A 22216-nucleotide genomic window follows, 5' to 3' on the forward strand; every position below is an offset into this window, starting at 1 on the left:
GTGACCTCTAGTCCGGTCAGCTCCGTGCCTCGCTCCTTCATTGTGAGGTGTTTATTCTTGCTCTTGTCACACAAGGTTGTGAGGATTAAATGTAGTAATGAGGTGGGAGTCAGGCATGTTGAGTAAATGTGAGGCAGTGGAATCATCATAATCAACAGTAATTATCACTACACTGCTGTTGTTCCTTAGAATACGCATTCCAGAAATGTAATTACAAAATCTTACTGAGGACGCCAGTGTTCTAGGTTTGACCTAGATGTTAATGTAATAAACTATTCTCTACCAATTAGTGTGTTGGCCGAGCAGAGGTCCTTGACAAGGCCCCTTTCAGGCTCCTGTACATCGCTTCAACCCCCACCCCCACTCCCATTCCAGTAGTCCTGACTGCTAATGAATCAGGAGTCATATCTGTCAACCGGCAAGGGGCTGCCTAAAGCAGATCCCTGTGGAGTGAGACCTTGCTGTTTCCGTGGGTATAAAGAAGCCTCTCAGGAGAGCCTGAATGATTCAGGAAATCTGAACTGGGGAGCCAGCAGCTCAGCAGGAGGCACCTCTCCTTGCCTGACTAAAGTCTGCCATAAGAAACCTCTTTTTTTTTTTTTTTTTGGCTCTGACAGACTTGCTAGGGAAATTGAAAATCTCCTTTCTAAGAAACAGATAATTTAAGATCCTTTCTGATTCCGAATGTCAGCAAGTGGTGATCGGCTGGATTACTCACTGGTGGGTTTAGGAGGAGGGGGAAGCCACAGAGAGCTCTGGGTCCCCTCAAAGCCCATCTCCCCAGCTCCTCACCCCTCACCCTGATTCAGAAGGTGTCTTTCCCCTGCTGGCATGGGATGGATGTTGTTTTTCCTACCCAGTCACCTTTGTTGGTGTCCTTTGCTGTTTACAGCAGTGCTGCCAGAAGACTATTTGGTGGCTTCCACAGCCATCTTTGCCCTTGGAAGCTATGCTCTCCGGCCACGAAGTATGCAGACCAGGTTTTCATGCACTGCTTTCCAGTGCTGGCATGTAGAGAGACCCTCCAAGCCACCCTTAACTCAGGAGGACGCCACAGGCTTATGCAAGCTAACCCAGATCAGAGTCAGGCATCTGAACTCATCAACAAAGAATGCTCTAGCAAAAACAGTTGGTCTACCTGGCATTTTATTATTTGGACGTTTCTTTTAGCTGGCAGTTCTGGTTCATCAAGGGTAATAATAATGCAAGAGTATACAAGGCAAAACTCAAAGGTAATTGTGTGGCTGTAATATCAAATTTTTTACTCTGCTTAAAATTTGTGAAATTGTTAATCCTACTTTGTGAACCAGGATATTTGAATAAAGCAAATAATTTATGTCAGAAGCAAGAGTTTGCTTTCTCTTTCCCTGATTAGATTGTCACTTACTTGATAGATAAGTAATTTTTTAAAAAGTCTTATATCCTGATGGTGTATTAGGCCCCAAAGAGGATATAAAACTATAAGATCTTCTCCCAAGAAACTAGTGGTATGATTGAATGGATAAGATTATGCATGTGAAGCAAAATACTTGATATTTTGAGTAGTAATCAAGTGTAATAGTGTATGGTTAATTTTAGCTTTAAGTGCAATGTGTGCAGGAAGAGATGAAAAATAGATATTATTTAGTAAAATTCACTACTTTAGAAGAAATAAATATTTTTAATTCTTCTGTCAGGAAGAACATTTTGAATCACTGATTTAGAGAGCCTAGGTTTTATTCTGAACCTTGAGTTTTTAGCTGATTTATGTCATTTGACATATGAACATGTCTTTTTGGAGAAAGGAATCTTTAGTTTTTATACATAATTGTTAAATTTTTCATAGTCTTTTTCTTGAAAAATTAAGACGTCAAGTCAACAAGTATTTGTTGAACACTGACCTTGGGCCAATGCATGTACATTTTTTAGTTTTTAAACAACGGTAGTGTAACCCTGGAATAATGCCTCTTAAGATGACTTTGATAAGTACAAGATGGTGAGTTGAGCTTTTAGCCAAGAACCTTTGTTTTCCCTTGCTGAATATATTTCTCTTTTCTTGTGTGGTAGAACTTGAGTTAGAAATGTTCAGACTGTTTCTGTCCAAGCCACATTCTCATTATTGTCAGGGTTTGTTTAGTGATTTATAATTGATGAAATAAAAATTTGCAAAGCTTATGAGGCTCTGCAATGGGAAAATGCTGTGCCATACGAGGTGTGGTAGTGGTTTGGGCCTCAATCTAATATATCTGGATGTGTGTCTTTCATGACTTTATGCCTATCTCTACCAAACAGAGATTCTTCCTCTTAATGGAATTTGAAAAAAGATCATTTATCTTGAATGAAATTGGTTTCTTCTGTCTGTTGCTGGGGGATTTAGTTTTCAACCAGAATGTCTGATCTGTTTTATGTGCCTGCCAAAAAAAATCCCAAAATACTGGCCGCCTGAGTTCTGGCTAATGTTTCCAGGCGCTCTGTTTTGAAAACATTCCGTTTCTACCCTGTGTTACAGATGCTCTTGCATACAGTGAAATCCTGTGATAAATATTTTTCAGTGAACATAAAGTATTTGAAAAATAAACGAATGGCAGTGTTATCATTAGTCATACATTGACTGAGCGCCACCAGTGTATTCATCATCGTGTACAGGACGTAGTCCAAGACACAATCCCTATTTAGTGGTTTTATGGTCTAATCATCTGTGAAATGGTCATGTCAGAAAAAACCAAGGAGCTATCAGTTGGGCAAATTCTTTGCAATTATGATTAATAACCTGCTCTGAGTAATTAATGGGAAAGTGTATGTGGCTCCTCCTGGCCTGCTAGTTTCAGATCTATTGGTGGTAATTGTGTATTCAAAATAATTCACAGTAAATTAAATAATTCTTTTTAATAATCCTAGGCTGGTTCTTACCTGTATTTTAACCCACTGAAGAAGAAAATGAGCACAAGTAGGAGGTATCTACCATTCTTTATATTATTTAGATCTTAAAATCAGTCAATAGCACATTATATTATTTGAAAAATGATTGCTTTTCAGAGACTGATGATCCTCGCAGCATTTATCCTTTCTTGATTATTTTAAGGTACTTTGAGAATACTTAATATCTATTTAGACTTCTTTTGTATTAGAAATAGAGTATTTTACATTAAATAAAATTAAAATTTTTAAGGTCAGGTTTACAAATGCAAATATATATTTAAATTCAATATTCAGACTGAAATTTTGTTGGCAAAATATGTAACGATGTTTGTACTTCATTTACCTGTTCTTTTGACCTTCACAGATGCGATATAGTGAGTATAGATATAAAACTTATGCATTTGAATAGGATTTTTCCCATCTATTTGCAGGTGCAGTTTTTTGATAACTTTAATTCAAGTGTGATTGCGTGGTCCACTTGACTTCATTACAGTAGAAGCTTTCTTATTTGATGTGATAAGAATTGACCGGTTAACCTGAAAAGGTAGTTAAAAGTAGGAAACAAAAAACTGTATCAGTATATATGTGGCAATATTTTATTAATATTTTAACTTGTAATAAAATATGTATCATATATATACTTGCCATTTGTTTTGTGGAGCTTCTAGTCTTGTTTTTGAGGATAGGTTGGAGTTTCCCACCTCTTTTCTCCACAACTTTCAGGCTCAGTTTCCTTAGATGCACTTGTGAAGTAATTAGAATGCAGAGTTCTTCTCGTTGTAATTTCCTCCAAGTCTTGGAATAATTTTTTTCACTATTAGTCAGATCTGCCTAAAAACATTCAACAAAGTGTCCATAGAGACTACAGCTCTCTTTGTATACATAGTTTATTGGGTATTGGATAACAGTGTTTAATTAAGGTGCTTAATTATAGTAACAGGCATAACTGACATAAACAAATTTGAAAACAAACACAGTTAAGCACAGACCTCAACAGGTGGAAGCAGAGGTGCATGGGCGTCCTAGAAAATAGCTTATTAGCCCCTGGTGTTGAGCATTTTGTGGGAAATCAAGAGCTCTGGACTGGGGAGGCTGTGATGTGGTGGTCAGTGAGGGAGAGCTTTGTTTCTTTTTAATTTGAGGCTCTTGCCAAATTGGATCTCCATCTAAAGGACATTCTTTTTTTTCCTGTCATTCATTCCCGCATGAATCCTTGTGTATTTTCATCGTTACAGCTGCCACCTCTCTCCTTTCCACCCAAGTCTGCTGCCATTAGGCTTTACTATTTGTGTCTGCCTCCCACCCTCCATTTGAAATTTTGCATCAAAATTCAGCCCCTTGTATAAGCCCTGTGGTTTGACTCTACCCAACTTTTATGCTTTTATTGATAATTTGTATATTATCTATATAGCTTTAGTGAAATAAAACTTTGAACACTTTGAATTTTGGTATCAAATACAGTATTCTGTATATATACTAAGTGCTCAAATATTTCTTTAGCCATATGAACCAATAAAATAGGACAGTTCTTCCCCTGGACATCCTCTTTGCAGTTTTATTGAGAAATAATTGATGTGACAGTTGTTGAGATGTTTAATTTTCAAGTATTCACCATACCTTTCCTTTAAAGGAGGTGGAGGAAACGGCCTTTTAGAATGTGACTTGCCAACCTTCCACAGAACATACTGTTGAAGAAAGCAAGAAACACATGTGTCTATGGGGTTATGTTGTCTGAAACATGTTCTTGAATTGTGCATGTATGCTTTTTTTTTCCCTGTAATTTGTAAACTCTCCAAAAGCGCAGGTCGTATGTTCTCCTTCTTTGAATTTTCTATGGCACAGTGGATAGAGACCCTGTGCTCTTGTACAATTGAAGTAAGAAGCAGGTGCTGAAAAAGTGTTGAGGGGCCAAAAATGCCTACACCAAGTACAACAGCAACTCCATGTCTTCCAAGCAGTCGCTACATGCTGCAGCACTTGGTACTTTATATATGTGGTCTCCTTAATTTACGCAACTTTTGTTATTCCCGTTTTACAGACGTAGAACCTAAAGGAGGCCTCAATGTCTTGGCTGCATTTCACAACCAGAAAGTGGGAGGGCTGGGGCTCAAACGCAGGGAGTCTGTTCCAGACTCTAGGCCTTCAGTTTCTTTACTACAATGGGTGTCAGCAGGCTTTCAGAAATCTTCTGTGACAGGTTTTGAAATTTTAATGAAATATGATTATTTTCTTAACCAAACCAAATGGAAAACAGAATACTAATTCTCAGGTGAAGCCAATTTATGCTAAGTAGGAAGGCCTTGGGAAGGCCTGGTCAGAAAATGAGAGAATGGGAGACCAAGCATAGTGCTGTCTACTACCCAGTGAAACAGTGTCTATTTAATGTTGTGAACCCTTTCATTTTATCCGTGTATCACCTGAGTGAGGACGGTAGAGTTATCAGGCTCTCACATCCCATTGCTGGGTGGCATCAGGAAGCTCTGTTTTTAGGATAGCTGTCCATCTGTTCTTCAGGAACTCCTGGGCCTCTGCCACGGCCACTTGGCTGCTGGCTTCAAGAGAGCCTAAATCAGTGAGTTGCTCACACCAGGGAGAACAAACAGGCTCTTCTCCTTAAAGTGTCTGTAATTATATGACCATAATTAGAAATAAAACCTTGAGGTAATTTGCAGCTTACAAGGGAAGACTTTCTGCTTACACGCCATTTTATCCTCTATTGTTTCACCTGCTGATCAGGGAAACAGGTTTCTTGGCCTAACAATAAAAATCTGACTGGGAGATGCAGATTCCCCACACTCCCTAATTTTGCTGTGTGGTCTGGGGTTTATCAGGTGCTTTTTCAGCTTTTGGCTTGTAGTATTACATGATGTGGTGGCAAATACATATAGGAAGTGTTTCATGGGACAACCTGAATTCCTGCTATTAATTCCCTGGAAAAAGAGATACCCTACAAATAAATAACTCACGAGTAGAGACACTAGTTTTGGTGGTTGTGGTTAGGGTTCAAGTTTGTTGTCATGATAGTAAATGATAACATTGTTTGAGTTGTTCTAACAGTGTTCAAAGAGATGGAGGTCACTGCTGCTTTTGTCTGACGGTTTGAGTTGGAGTAGATTCTGATTAATTCATGAGCCCCAACTGCAAGGTAGATGTTCAGTATTGATTAGACACATGCCCCTGGTTGTATGCTGTTAAAAAGGACTCAGTTGTGAAAATACTCCTAGAGCTAAATCAATAAGCTACTAAAGTTGTTTTTCTCCCATAAATGTTTGTATTTTATCCTTTAACCAAATGAGGACTGTGAGGAATGTCTATGATCTGGGCTGTTAAAGAAACCAGCTGTATCTGTGGAACAGTATGCTCATATGTTAACCATTCCAGGTGAGTATAAATTATTCATATGTACATCTTAGCTGAGGATAACTCTGGCTTAATGGAGGAGACAGCATAACAATTTTCTCTGGGAAATTATCTTTTTTTTTCTGGTGACGTGGGTAGAGAATTTGCTCAGAGGACACCCAAATACTAATGAAAATTTCAAGGGCTTTGAGACATAGTTCCTCATAGCGAAAGGGTTTAAAAATGTCTACAGTTTCTGTGATGCTCATAGCCAGTAATTGCTAAGCAATTAGCTGTACTGGCAGAATCACTGGGAAGTTTTCTGCCTTGGCAATTTTTTTCTGAAAACTTTATTAAATTTAGAGAGCAATTTCTGGCTGACTTTCCTTCTTCAACATACAGACTTGTCCAGAATAACACCCGTCTTTATGAAATCATCATGAAATCCACTGAACTCAGTAGCTTCTAGGCCTGTCATTCTCCTCTCCTGGCCTTCTCCTCCAAGTTCCTAGAATGGACTGTTACCTCCTGCCGGGTGAATTTCCTGACCACGCCAGCCCCTTCCTTAAATCTTTACAGGGGCTTCTCATTTCCTTTTGCATCTCCTCTGGCTCTTTGCCCCATGCATCAAAGCCAGTCTCTAGCAGGCTCTGGATTATCTCATTTCCCTCATCTGCTGCTCAGGTCCCTAGCCTTCTCGCTCCATTCGTTTCAGTCCCTCTAGGTAGCACCTTCTCTGTGAACTCATTACTAGTCTTCTGAACAGTCTCCCAAGCACTATCATTTTCTTAGATTCTCTCCTCAACAAACTGTCCTTTTTCCTTCAGTTCTAAATAACTCCTGAAAGCCAGTCTTGTGTAAAAGTCATTTTGAATTAAGTAGAGAATTGCCAATGGTCTCCTCTTCATCTCCTCTGACAATAAAAGACCTCGCGTGGCTTCTTCCTCTAATATCCATGCCTGTTATAAACTTACTCTTGCTTCCCACTTCCAAAATGACCCTTGCCCTTGACTTACGTGTGTATCCCATCCTGCTCTAGTTACTGTTCCTAATTTAGAGGCTCACACAGGGGTGAAGAAGGCAGGCTCTGAGGTCGGCCTCCTGACACGGAATCTGAGCTCTGCCGCTTGCAGCTGTGGGCTCCTTGGGGTCCATTATTTAACCTTTCTGGGCTGCAGTTTCCTCCTTAATAAGTCTGGAATCATAAGAACACCTCGCTGAGTTTGTTGAAATAATGTAAATACCTCACACAGTATCTGGCACATGGTTAGCATGCAATAAATATTAGCTGTTATTCTTGTTAACAGGGAAAGAGAATGAAGAACACACCTTATTAATATATCTGTATATCTACACAGTACCTATATATATGTGTATATACATATATGCATATGTGTGCACACATCTGCATTCACTTACATAGTTACATAGTTTAGAAAAACATTCAGAATATCATTTCTCTTTTAGAAATTGAAAAATTACATATTATAAAATACAAAACACATAAAGTTGAACAAAATCTTGGCTGGTGAGGCAAGGGTTTCAACAGAGGTGGGGAAGTGCACCGCAGCATCTGTTTCTGCACACCTACTGAAGATCTGGCATTAGAGGTTCGGTCTTTGTTTAAAAGCACCAGAGTTCCATGTGCAACAGTCCCATATGCGTGTGTAGGCACTTGTTTGCTTTTGAGTGATAATGATTAAGAAAAACTGATTTTTCTTAGGAAAGTTTCAAAAGCTAGTCCACCCCAACCTTAAGTAAATGAACGAGAAATTAGTTTTTTTAAAAAAGAATAGTGTGAAGGAGAGCATTCTTTTTAAAAATAACTGTAGAAGGAGATGCTTCAGATAAGTCCGTCGTGAGTTTACACATATCCATTTAAAGTCTGATGCATCTTTGGTACAGCAGTTATTTAGCATGAGGATAATTAATTGCTTTTGTTTTCCGAGCTTTCCTACTTGTACTATTCTGTTAATGAATTTCCTAAACGTGCTGAAAGTAATCCTGGGCTGATGGGTATATTTTCCAATAGAATAATTGCCAGGCTTATGTTGATTGTTTATATTGGAAAATGTTGAATGTAGATATTATTGGATTGCTGTCAGATTAGTCATTTATTCCTGGTTTACCAGAGATGTATCAGTGAAACATTTGTTTAGAAAATAGAAATCATTTTAGATATGAAAATTAAATGTCTTAAAACTAATAATAAATGATTTACTATACCAGTGTTTTTCTGTATAATATTGGAGGACCCAGAAGTATGCAGTGTGCACATGACTTTGCATAGTGCTGTTAATATTTATCATATCTTCGAGGTTGCTACTCTTGTAGATGTAAAAATTACTTGAATTTCTCTATTTTCATTTATGTAATTTTAAAGCTTACATCATTTTAGGTTATCTTACTAATGTCAGTTTTATAAAGTAAAATAATTGAGAGCTTATGAGGAAGGGTGGCATGAAAGAGGCGACCAGAGTTACACAGTTTAATATTTGTAACTTTCATTTCTTTTCAAATGTAGATTTATTCCTGGTGATACAAATTGCTGTTTTCCTTGGCAGGCATTAGGAGCAAGTCTATGTGAAATTATGTAATGTCTGAAAAGTTATATTCATGATTAATTGGCCTATCCTAGAATGGTATTTGTGTGTGGAATAAGGCGATCATGCTTTTTTATTTGGCAGTGAGTTAAAGTGCCCCTGCTCAGATCGGGTTACTCTACAGAGCTATTTTGACTGAGAACTGTATATTTAGCTTGATCTCTTTTTAAAAAGCGTAAAATGTAGCTTCGAAGCCAAATATGCTGGAATTCATATTGTAGCCAGTGTTAGTCTTTGGATAACTTCAAAAGCAAGCTGTTCCACTCTGTCACACCTTAGTTAGCAAATGAAGCCAGAAGATTTAAAACAACAACATTATCGTCTCTTTGGCCTCTGAACTCACAGCCAGTCTTGATTATCTAAGGGTAGATTGTCTGTAGTGTCAAATCAGTTTTAAATTCTTCCTGACCTTGACCCAGGCTGATCAGTTACAATGATCTGTTTGTTTATCTAAGCTGGACTTTACAGAAGCTAGAAAATAAGGCCTTTAAACAATTGCCCTTTCCCATGTGTCAGCTTGAGAAATGATGACATTCATTACTAAGAACACAGTGATGGTGAACTTGATAACTGGAGACTGCAGTGATCCTGGAGCCCAGCTGTTTAGGGAAAGTTAACCTCTGTTTTCTGATCTGTAGTATAGAGATAATAGTACCTACCTTCTGGTATTTTAATGATTGATTAAGTGCTTACCTGAATATCTGTTATTAGTGCTTTTCAAATGCTTGCTGCTACAACTGCTACCACACCAAAGACTGTGTTACTATGCCTAATAAAATAGTTCCTCTGGCAGGGCATTAACTCCAGGGTTCTGCTCTTCAGTGAACCCTCATATTGAAATGGTAAAACATATCCCAAAGTTGAATATGAGTAACTTGGGGGTTACTCTTTTTAAAAAGTATCTATATTCTTATTGCTCAAAGGTGTGGACCACAGATCAGCAGCATTAGTGTCACAGGAGACCTTCTTGGAAATTTAGACTCTGACCCCACTCCAGAGTTAATGAATCAGAACCTGCATTTTAACAAGATCTCCAGGAGTTTTATGCATGCGTGCTCAGTTGTGTCTGACTCTTTGCGACCCCATGAACTGTAGCCTGCCAGACTCCTCTGTCCATGACATTTTCCAGGCAGGAATACTGGAGTGGCTTGCCATTTCCTACTCCAGGGGATCTTCCCGACCCTGAGATTGAACCTGCGTCTCTTGAGTCTCCAGCATTGGCAGGCAGATTCTTTACCACTGCACTACCTAGGGAGACTGTCTATTAAAGATTGAATCTTCATCATTTCCCAGCCTCTCCCCCATCATCCTCAAAATCATCTGAATGACTTAGAGATGACTACCAGCAGTGGACCACCAAGCAGCACCACATGAGCCAGGCCCTCAAAATACACAGGCTGTTAATTAGAAAGAAGGGAAGAAGAGAGGAAGAAAAACCATGCCTGCCAGTACTAATACTGTAATTCTGTAGATGAGTCTGTGCTCACTGATTTTAGATTGTTTTTTGTTGTGGCATGGACCATGGAAAGAAGTGACTGAAATTTTATGGGCTGGTAGCAAATTTCTTTGGCTCTGTAAGTTCCAGTGATCTGTCAAACTTACTGTGCAAAGTCTCCTTTTAACTCATGGTCTCAAAAATTAGTGTACATCCCTTATTTTCTTAAATATATACATATACAGTGCAGTCATCTTATAATCCTGCTTCATTTACCTTTTTAATATGAAGATGGTGTTCTCACTGTGCTGATCCTAAAAGACCAGTGGATAGGAGAGTAGAGTTCCATGTGTTGTCCTTACTGTCCTTTGGCCAGTACTTCTACCTTTGGTTTGTTTCCTCTATGTAAACATTGTGAAGATATTTAAGAAAATTGGTCTTTAATTAACTGTGAATCATGGGTGGTTGTGGAGGAACAGCTCCATGTATTATCACATACTAGGGAATAAAAGAAATTGCTAGTTTTTTTACTTAAAATATGACCTTTGAATCTGTTGTTTAAAGTTAATTTGAAGAACAAATTTAAGTTAAAATATGGTGTGATTTTCAACTGTTGTCAAGGAAAAATTGATACCGTGGCACAACTTTATACTATTAAAAATCCTGCATTCTGTGACCCAGCAGTCTCACATCTAGGCATTTATTCCACATAGGTATATTTGCACATGCAAATGTACATATGTACATTTTTGTGGAAGCAAAAGAATAATAACCTCAATATCTATTGGAATGAAATGGGTTTCATGTACCTCAACTTTTAATTTGTATAAGATGAAGGTATCTCACTTTACCTTGTGAAAGGGGGTTTGAGTGTGCAGAGATTAAATGTAGGATGGAGACTTATTTCCCATTCCATATGTCTTTATACTGTTTAAATTTTAAAAATACCCACACACACAACTTTAAATCGACAAAATGGCCCTTGTATTGAAGAAACTGAAGCTATCAGCACTTACAATTTTTTTTTACTTTACTTTTAAAGCAACTTCATGTCCATAAACTCATTCATCTTCCCTCAGACACACAGTAATTAAGAGTATCCAGTGAGTTCTTAGTAGCCTCTCAGTTCTATGTATACTCTTGTATTTCTCAGACCCTTCGTAGCATAAACTGCCTGATGTTCTAATCATTCAGAGCTTTGATTCTCGACCTGGGGTACCAACAGAATCTCTTTGAAGCTTTTAAAAAATCAAAATGTTTGAGTTGCCTATTTAATCAAAATCCATGTGTGTGGCTTAGGCATGTACATTTTTTTAAAACTACATAGGTGATCCCAATATTCACATCTCTTTAAGAACCCCTGTCTAGAGAGCAGTTATTGGTAGGATTCCTCTTCTGCCAAAGCACTAGCTGTTACCTCCTCCCTCCCCGCTGCCTCTCAGAGTAGAATGTTTGGGTAGAATGTCTCTGCTCTACATCCCAAGGAAAAGGGGTTGGCACTCTGAATAACCACATGACTCTTATCTGTTGTATTAGAATAAAAATGATGATAGTGACAATAACAAATCAGATTTCTGCATAAGAATCAACATTTTTCTGCATATAAAGAACATTGAAAGTAAATAGGGGAGATCAAAAGCTTTGAAAACATCAATAAAATTCAGAAACCTCTAGGTAGAACAATAAGAAAATAAAGGGACAACAAATTATTGATAGCAGAAATGGAAGAGAGGATATCACTTGAAGACATAAAAGAATAATAATGGAACATCAAGAGCAATTTTATGCCAATAAATTGGGCAACTTAGATTAAATGAGAAAATTCCCTGAATGCCCAGATCACCACAGCTGATACATACAGACAAAATGGCAACTCTGAATAGCTCTATATCTCTTGAAGAAATTGAGATCAAAACGTAAAACTGTGGCACAAAGGAAACTCTGTAAAGGTCAGACAACAGACAGCTTTAATGGTGAAGTCTATAAAATATTTAACAATACAAATGTTAGATTAATTCTTTCAGAAAGTAGGAGGTAACACAATTTTATTTCTCTTTGGGTAGCTATGAACATTCAAAAATTGAAGTACCATTTGTAATAGCATCAAACAATATGAAAGTATATAGGGATGAATTTAGCAAAATATGTACCCTGTAAAGTATAATCATTATTGAAAGAAAGGAAAGAAGACCTAAATAAGTGGAGAAATACACCTGCTCATGGATTGGAAGACTCAGTAATGTTACAGTCAGCACTCCCCAAACTAGTCTACCTAGTCAATACAATCATGATAAAGCAAGCTTTGTTCTAGAATTTGACAAGTTGATTGAAAAATTGAAATGGTGATACAAAGAACTTAGAATAACCAAAACAAATTTTGAAAAAGAAGACCAAAGTTGAAGGACTAGTTCAACGGGAAGAACATCTCTACAAATTGTCCTGGAATCGCTGGATATACATATGGAAAAAAGTGAATCTTGACCCTTACCTCACTCCATACACAAAAATTAAGTAAAAATGCATCATAGACTTAATTTATAAACGAATGCCATGAAACTAGATGAAAATATATGATAAAGCCATTGTAACTTTGGATTAGGCAAAGATTTTTTAGAGTGGACATGAAAAGTAGAAAAAATGGTACATGGGACCTCATAAAAATGAAAAACTTGTTTCTCAAAAAAAATTGTTAGGAAAATAAAGAGATAAGCCACAGAACTAGAGGAAATAGTCAAAGTACATATATTTTTTATATATAAGTAAGTGTTAGCCCCCTCAGTTGTGTCCATCTCTTTGTGATCCCATGGACTGTAGCCTGCTAGGCTCTAGCTCTTCTGTCCATGGAATTCTCCAGCAAGAATACCAGAGTGGGTTGCTCTTCCCTTCTCCAGGGGATCTTCCCCACCCAAGGATCAAACCCAGTCTCCTGCATTGCTGGCAGATTCATTACCATCTGAGCCACCAGGGAAGCCCTTTATATATATAAAGGAGTTGTATCTAGAGCATATATCCTGCAACTCAATAGTGAGACAAACAACCCATTTTAAAAACAGATGTTATAGGGTGTGTTCCTTAGGAATCAGGCACTGAGATAAAGTTTTATGGTAGGATATTTATTAAGGGAAGCCTTTAGTAATACCGACTCTTGTGGGAGGAAATGCAGTGAAGCAGCATTGGGCAGAGGAGACGGTTGAGCAGCAATGCAGCTCAGTAACGGCCATGGCTGACTTTTTATGCAGTTCTTGGATGTGGGCCACTGCAGGAAGGAGAGTATCCTTTGGTGACATGACTCTGCAACTGAAGCAGCCCCTGAAGGGAATGACAGCTGGCACCTGCCTGCTGGTAGCATTTTCAATAGCTGGGGCAACAGGTTTTCAACTGGAAGAAGGTTTGACAATATATTCCAGGAGACCATGATGACAGGTAGAAGAGCCTGATAGAAACTGTACAGAGGACGATGTATGAATGGCCATTGAGCACTAGCCATCAAGTCCATGCAAATTAGAACCGCAGTGAGATACTCTCACACACCCTCTAAAATGGTTAAAATTAAAAAGATGGGCAAGACCCAAGTGCAGCCAGGCAATGCACTTCAGAAACCACTCTTGACAGTTTCTTATAAAGGTAAACATATACTTACATTTTACCCAGCAGTTTAGCTCCTAAAAAGAGATGAAAACATGTAACTCCAAAGAGAAACGAAAACATGTTGACTAGTGCATAGCGTTTCAGCTGCCACATAAATCTCTGTGAAGGCAGAACATTGTTGGAGTTGGTGGTGATAATATTATTGAGAAGGTGACCAGCTGCCATGTTAATATCCATCTGCCTGTGCCTCATCTTTTCACCCTGCTTCCCTGTTTGTACCCAATTACAGTCAGCTCGGTTGCCTCTATTTCTGAGCAGATGATGCAGGTTTCTGTTGGTGAAACTGGTAATGAGAATGTTTACGTTCACATCATGCCTCGGTGGCCCTGTGTGTAGGCATCACTTCTAGATTAAAATGGATTCCTTGGGGCAACTGAGGAAACCAGTCCTATGATTTCCAACTATGTGATGTTCTGGAAAAGGCAAAACTATGGATACTGTAAAGAAAAGATTAGTGGTTAACAGGATTACAGGGGAGGAGGGAAAGATGAATAGGCAGAACAGGAGGATTTTTTTTAGGCAGTGAAAAATACTCTGTATGATACTATTAATGTAAGGGTAGATACATGTCATCATAAATTTGTCCAACTCCACAGAATGTACAACACCAAGAAAGAACCCTTATGTAAACTGTGGGCTTTGGGTGATAATAAGGTGTGAATGTAGGGTCTTCAGTTGTAACAAATGTATGAGCCTGGTGGGGGATGTGATAATGGGGGACGCTATGTATATGTGGGGGCAAGGGGATATATGGGAAATTTCTGTACCTTCCTCTGAATTTTGCTGTGAACTTAAAACTGCTCCGGGGGAAAAAAGAAAAGAAAACTGAAAGATTTGTGACACATGAATATGAATTGATTTTTAAATTCCATCTCTCAAAATCTATGGTAGGGTTTATACTATATTGCTACTATTGTGACATACTCACTGAAAATAGTAGTTTGTAAATCCTAAGCTGACTTCCTATAACCATGTGTTGAATTTCCAGCTGTGTTGAGTCAGACTTTGATCCCTCTTGAGAAGATAAATGCAGTATCTGCAGTTTTTAATGGTAGGGGTGTAGGAGGGACTTTCAAATGAAATCTTAAAAACCAAGTCCCAGTCCAGACAAGAAATTAAAAACCCTGGGAAAGGCAATTGTTTCTTTATCCTACCCCTCCCCCCCCATTTGTAGGCCTCATTATTACACCCCCCACCCACTCCCACCCCTGCCTAGGGGGGGAAAAAAAGAACAAATGAGATGCTGTTGTTAAATGCTGTGTCCAAGATCAGATTTGTTTCCTTCCAATAGAATCACTTTCCTTAATCAGCACTCTTACAAATGGCACACCTGCCTAATTAGAACAAGTTCTAGACTGCAGGATATAGTGTGAGGATTTCAGTTACCTCCACACAATTGATAGCTATTGTGACTGATGTTCTTAGAAAGTCTTCCCCTCTCTCCTCTTTTTATTCCTCTGTGGCTAAGCTTTTTATTATTTTATACTTATGACTCTGCCTTTGGTTGTGGAAATTTCATGGTATGTGGTCATTGATGTTTCTGTTTCTACGTTATTCCTTAAATGAAAAAAGAAGTGATGTATTTATGGATATGTGTAGGGATGCTTTTAAATATTTTTATTTTATTAGATTTAATTTGCTTGTTGTCACTCTTGAAATACAGAGAACTCCCTTGACTGTGACAAGGAGGTGAAATACAACAGTCACATTCAAGATCTCCATACATTAGCCATAATAAATCCTTTTGCCCTGAGTAATACAGAAACTCAATCCAGAGCCAGTGAGGAAGATGTAGGGCTCCCTCACAGAACCAATCACCCACAGAGAAGCATAATGAGCAAGGGAGGTGATATAATAAAACCTCTATGGCCAGAGGAAAATTATGGTAAAAACTGTTGCCTATGAAAAGTCTTGTAATAAGTATATCTCCAATTATTTTCCGAAAGAAATTATTTAGGCATCTGCTCAGGTTAAGATTCATGACGGAAATGCAAGAATGGCCTTAGAATAAAGCAGAAGGGTACGTGAGCGTAGAGAAGATGGCGGCGGGCATGTTGTGAGCAGAGCTCTGTTGAGCCCCAAGGATCTGCCGCAGCCCCGGTGCTGCTGTGAGGGTGTGGTCACCAGACCTTCTTCTTGCAGAGGGATGGCTGCGCTGACCACCGAGGGGGACAAAATAACACTCTTACAAAATAAGATGATTTCAGCCATCACGGAAAAACTGTCAGAGTTGTACTCTGAAATATGCTATTTCCCAAGACCGCGGCTTAAGCCAATAGCTGTAAAGGAAAGTCCTGAATGTGCACGATCTGTATCCTAATTAGGAGTGGGCTTGATCTGTTCAGACAGATATCAGTTGAGTAAGTGGGTTAAGTGGTGAGAAATGAAGTCTAGCTCTTTATTAGATAAGTGGCAGGTAGAGTGCTGAGCAGCCAAAAAATTTAAAAAAGAGGAAGTATGTTCCCCGAAACAACATGAACAGTGTCATCCTCCGTTGTCCCAGTGCTGTCACTTGTGCATTTTGTGGGAAGTGATTCATTACCAATAATAAAACACCAAAGTTTGTAAAATACTTTTTAAAATAGATTGAACAGATTAATGCTTTTTTATAATTCTGTTACTCTGACCACAGTGTATTCATCTTTCTTGACTTCTTTTTTGTGTGTTAGGTACTAGCACGTGAGCATGGCCCCAAATCTATCTTGCATACAATCTATAGTGCCTATTAGTGAGTGAGCCCCAATAGGTGTTAATATTTGTGGGAGTGATGAGGCAGTTTTCCTCCCAGCTGATTTTTAAAATTTTCTATCTTGTCAGACTAGACCCACAGAAGTATTATGTCCAAACATAAATATCAGTCAGGGTAAGTGATCAGAATAGGAAAAAAGCAGTCAGATTAGACCTTTATGGCACTCACCTTGCCACCAGTCGTTGCTTCATATTGTAGTCATTAAAAATATACATTAAAATAAAGAACAGTAGTCAGTATTTAGGGACCTGTTAAATCAGAGAAGTCAGTCTGAACCCAAAAGCAGTCTTTTCATTTATTCTTTCACTTATTCCGGAAATGTACTTTGAGGCTGGAGCAACAGCAACAAATCTCTGCTCTTTTAATGTTTACTAAGTGAAATGAAAAGACAAACGATACAGCATATGTCAGATAGTGATGTGCAGTGTGCAGAAAAGTAAAGCAAAGCACGGAGGATCCAGAGGTGCTGCTGGAGTGCCCTTTGGAGAGAGCTGTCAGGGATAGCCCTTCTGATAAGGTGGTACCTAAATCCACCTCCGAAGGAAATGAGGGACCAGCCATGGGAAGCAGAAAGAGCGAAGAGCTTAGAGTCAGCAAGACGCCATGTCTTAATAGCTTTGTGACCAGAGGGAGCATTTAACTTACCTGTGACACGACAGACAAGAGTCACCAAGCCTGTTTCCCAGGGTTCGTGTTCGGCACAAGTGAGACACTTGAGGAGACCAGGAAACAGGAAAGCAGTGCCTTGACTTCAGATTTCAGCGTGAAACGACAAGAGGGCACAAATTAAAGCGATAAATGCAGCAGCCTTAAAACAGCCCTTTCATACAGCTTGTTGTGAAATTTTGAATTGAGTTGTCTGAGCTGGAGTGTAGAGAACATTCTCCAAAGATGAACCATTTGAGACTGGGGTGTACAAGATTTATATTCATCTTTGTTTGCCTTTGTGCTCGTGTTTGTTTAAGATTTTATGTTTGTTTGTGCTTTCCTGCCTTTGACATCTTTTTGTTTCCTTTTCCTCTGAGCTTTCCTTTTATTAAATCGGTTCCAGGCCTCTTCACTCTCAGCTGAGGCGTTTTCTACCCTGTACTCTCTGATCAACTCATTAAAAACAAAAACCAGAAACCGCTTTAAGATGAATACTTATCATGGGGCTCAGAGCCTCACAACATCCACCTTTTATAGAGTAAATTCTAGACTCCAGATCAAATTATTTGCACTGATGTTTATTAAGGACTTGAAGTTGTTTGTTTCCCCTGCTTGTTTTTATAGCCTGGGTGAATTTTGCAATAATTGTTAACAATGTTTGAACAGAACTTTGTAGCCTACAAAGTACTTCACACACTCACTCACATGGGAACTTTAGCAATCCTGGATCAAGACAACATGGACTCTATTGTGCTCTTTTTAAAATGGGGGAAGCTGAGACTCAGAGAACAGAAAATAAATTCAGGTCTTTTCATGACACAAGTGTGAGTATATGAATGAGAAATGCGGAATTGTTTCCAGCACTTGGAATTACTAAATTGATATGTTTCATAAATGAAAGTGAAAGTTGTTCAGTTGTGTCTGACTCTTTGCGACCCTGTGGAATCATCCATGGAATTCTCCAGGCCAGAATACTGGAGTTGGTTGCCGTTCCCTTCTCCAAGGGATCTTCCCAACCCAGGGATTGAACCCAGGTTTCCTGCATTGCAGGATTCTTTATCAGCTGAGCTACCAGGGAGTAGCTCAGCTGTTTTATAAGTAGATTCAAGAAATTTTGTAGGTGACTCCAGGAGAAGAATCCATAAGGGATTATGGAAAGAGAAGACTATGTCCCCGATCACTGTGACTGGTGACTGTGGAGACAAAACCCCTTTTGGTGTCATTGTCAGAACGAGGATGTAAGCCTGGGTGCTCTTGCCTCCAGCTGTGCATGAACTTTCTTTTTTTTGACAGTTACTTAGACTAACAAGACTGGCGAGCATCTTTTTTTTTTTTTTTTCCCTTCAGGGCAGAAATAAAAGTAACCATAAACAAATGTAAAACTTACCTAAAATGAGTTGTCTTGAATTTAAAAATGTTTCCTCAGAAAAGACTATTTTATTTTGATATTGAGGATTCCTGAAGACTCTTAAAAATGTCTTTTAAAGTATAATAGAAGCAATAAAAAATTAGAGCTCAGCTGGGAAGGGCCTTTGAAATTATCTAGCTACGGAACCATTTAACTATTTGATTTGGAAAGGACCTCTGAAAAGGTCCCAGATCCTAACTTATGGGAGTCTCCTTTTTCCACCCTGGTGTCCTTGACATCCTGATAGAGTCTACCCAGCCTCTCATGGCCTCTTCTGATTATGAAGACCGTATGATTCCATTTATATGAGGTCCTTAGATTACTCAGACTTATGGAGACAGAAAGCAGAAGGGCATTTGCCTGGGGCTAGAGGAGAATAAGGAGTTAGTATTTAATGAGAACAGAGTGTCAGCTTGGGAAAATGAAAAAGTCCTAGAGATCAATGTTGGTGGTACAACATACTTAATGCCACTGAACTGTATACTTTAAAATGGTTAAGATGATAAATTGTATGTTATATGTGTGTATATATATATATGTATGTATATATATATATATATATGTATATATAAAACCACAATGTGAAAAATAAAGAAACAAGAAAAAAAAATCATTTTGTTGCTGGAGGGTTGGGGCATGGGAAGCATGGAGAACAAACCTAACCCCTCCCCCTGAAAGAGCACACCCACTGTCCCCTCCCAACAGCCTCTTCCCAGCGAACTAGCCCCAGTTCCTTCAATAGGCCATTGCATTTTGTTTTACAGTATATTTGAATCATGGTCAAGATAAGGACTATACATTATAATTGGCTGATAAGCCTTTTAAATTTCTCTTAATCTATTGTTTCTTCTTTCATATCTGTTTCTGTGTCTCTGCCTCTCTCACTCATTCTGTCTCCCTTTTAATTTATTTGTTGAAGAAACTGGGTCATTTGTCCTCAAGAGTTTTGGTACTTGGGTCCCTCTGCTATGTAGACTGATACCTTCCTCTGTCCTCTGCATTTCCTATGAAGCAGTAATTGAATTGAGTTATTTTATTTTAAAAATGCTGTAATCCAACTATGTAATAACTCATTTTAGGTCCTGTGTTTTGTGTTTTTTTTTTTTTTTTCCTAAGTGCCTTCCTAGCCTTTTGCTTGGAAAACTGTAAACATTGAATGGATAATTGAAAAAACTGGAAGAATCATGTCATGGACACCCTCCTACCTTTATGTAGATCCACCAACCATTAACATTTGCCGCATTTGCTTGCTCCCTCTCTGCACACAAACACACTAATACACATAGGGGTTTTCCCCTGCATCTTTTGAGCTCAAGTGGTAGACATCATGACGCTTTACTCCAAAATATTTCAGCACATAACTCCTAAGAACAGCTCCTGTATAATCAATGACAGTCTGGTTTGTGTATTGTCTATTTAGTGCATATTACCCTGCTTATCCAAATAATGTTCTTTATGGTCATAGGTATTTTTGAGAAATTTGGAAACCAAGTGAAGATCACAAACTATATTTCATTTTCCTGACACTTTAGTTGCCTAAATTGGTTCTGCCCTTTTTGGGGGTCTTACCTGACGTTGGCATTTTTTGAAGTGTCCCAGGCTAGTTGTTTTGGATCATGTCCCTGACTTTGGGTTTGCCTGATTATCTCCTTATGATTGGAGTCAGAGTAAATGTTCCCAGCAAGGACCCTGCTCAGGCAGTGCTGAGTCCTTCGGCGCCACGCTTGGAAGGCACTCGATGTCGATTTGTCCCATAACGGCTGCTAGGTTTGGTTGCTTGATTAAGGGGGTGTCTACCATATTTTTCCATTGTAAATGTACCATTTTCCCAGCCTTTCTGTTTCCCCATAATAAATAATCTGTAGCATATTAAAGGTTGCTTTTTAAATAATTTTAAAAGCATGCTATTTGGTCATGGGAGAAATTGGATGGCAGAGATTATGAGCACATGAGAATTATTACCGTCAATGGAAAAAATAATTTTTAAACATTTGTTTTTCTTGAGAGAGGAGAGACAGGAGGGGAGGTAATAAAGGTAAGAAAATGGGCTTTACTGAAGGCAGATTTGTGTCTGAATCCCAGCTCCACACTTGAACCTGTGTGACTTTAGGAAAGTTACCTCACTCCTTAGAGTCTCAAGTTCTTTCCTACGATGGGCATAATAATATACATTCCTGGCAGTATTGTTAAAATGATTAAATGAGCTAGTGTATGAGTGGCCTCTGGCCTAGCAGCTGCCCCAGGACCATCACGTGGGAAGTGAGGAAGAAATGCCTCCCCAGCAGCCTGCAGAGTTTATACCTCTCCAAGAGTGTTTGCTCTCGAGATGAGATTGAAATATTCATGCATGTTGATAAGAAATTATGATCAACAGGTAAGATGCCTTTTTGAAATTTCAAAGAAAGGAATTCAGAACTGGAAGATGTTTGGTTCCATTTTCAGACCTCTTAAACATGGTTTGTCTATAGTGGAGTTGAGCTGCCATTTATTCAGACCTGTTTCTGATTGGAATTCATTTTAATCTATTACCAGGGATTATTTTTTGAAACAGTTTATATGTAGTCGGATTGAGAATAGTGAATCATAATAATCCCATGACCCAGTTTACATGTCTTACTGTAAAAGTTTCATTTCATACAAGTGACAGTTTTTTAAAGTTAATTAGACTCGGCTATACTGAGGTTAGCAAAAAGTGCTTTGAATTATCAATAATTCAGCAGAGCAGACATTTCTGTATAATACAGTGGTTTTATAGAGTATTGTGAGATAGTTATCCCTAAAATGAATGGTTGTGAGCATACATCAGCATGGTGGGGCTTGCTTGAATGTGGCGTGAAGTGATATCATCTGTGCTTTCTATTATTGAGCAGAGTGTGAACCATCGGTCTTTCTGGCCATGAACTACTAGCAACCTTTGTCCTTTGTGTTACCTTTAGTTAAAAACGAAAAATGAGCATGAATGCTGGCTGATGGCCATGTCTTCTTACAGTGAAAAATTCATCTGGGGAAGAAAAATAGGATTGCAGATTTGGATTTGTTTCATTGCGTGAATGATATGTGACATTTTGTAAATTATTTATCACTGCAAGGAGGGCAGCAAAGGCTCGAGCATTGTTATATCAAATGAAAGTAGGAATCCCATTAGTACAAGGACTGGGTTTTAGCTGGAATCTATCAGGGGAATGTTGTCACTTGAAAACCAGATTGTTCTTTTAATTGCTATTTAAAGGAACAGAAGTGTTCCCAAGGTACTGCAGTTGAGCATTTGCAAGTAATAACTATGGATCCATAATTATGCAGTGCTGATTATCTGGCATTTAAAAAATGGTGGCAGGAGTCAGTGACCAGTTTGTTGTAGCTTGTCTTTTTTGGTTTTTCTAGAACAGAGTTTTATTCTCTGCTTTTTAACTGGGGCTACAAAAAATATATTTGCATAGTTACCTCAGAAAGTAAAGCCTGTTGGTATTAAAAGAACAAATTAAACTGAA

The 22216-nt window shown here is 38.5% G+C and overlaps 1 protein-coding gene and 1 long non-coding RNA gene across 10 annotated transcripts in view; one reads left to right on the forward strand and one right to left on the reverse strand.

The window, feature by feature from the left end:
• KAT6B (lysine acetyltransferase 6B) overlaps positions 1-22216 on the forward strand; it is a 186377-nt gene that overhangs the window by 96772 nt on the left and 67389 nt on the right. The gene's annotated exons all lie outside the window — the stretch shown is intronic.
• On the reverse strand, positions 5316-17421 carry LOC138430181 (uncharacterized). The gene is made up of 3 exons (XR_011253038.1): positions 17318-17421; positions 7254-7432; positions 5316-5520 (listed from the first exon to the last, which is right to left on the reverse strand). It is a non-coding gene; the product is annotated as an uncharacterized lncRNA (long non-coding RNA).

The sequence above is a fragment of the Ovis canadensis genome, chromosome 25 (assembly GCF_042477335.2).
Source record: "Ovis canadensis isolate MfBH-ARS-UI-01 breed Bighorn chromosome 25, ARS-UI_OviCan_v2, whole genome shotgun sequence".
NCBI lineage: Eukaryota > Metazoa > Chordata > Mammalia > Artiodactyla > Bovidae > Ovis > Ovis canadensis.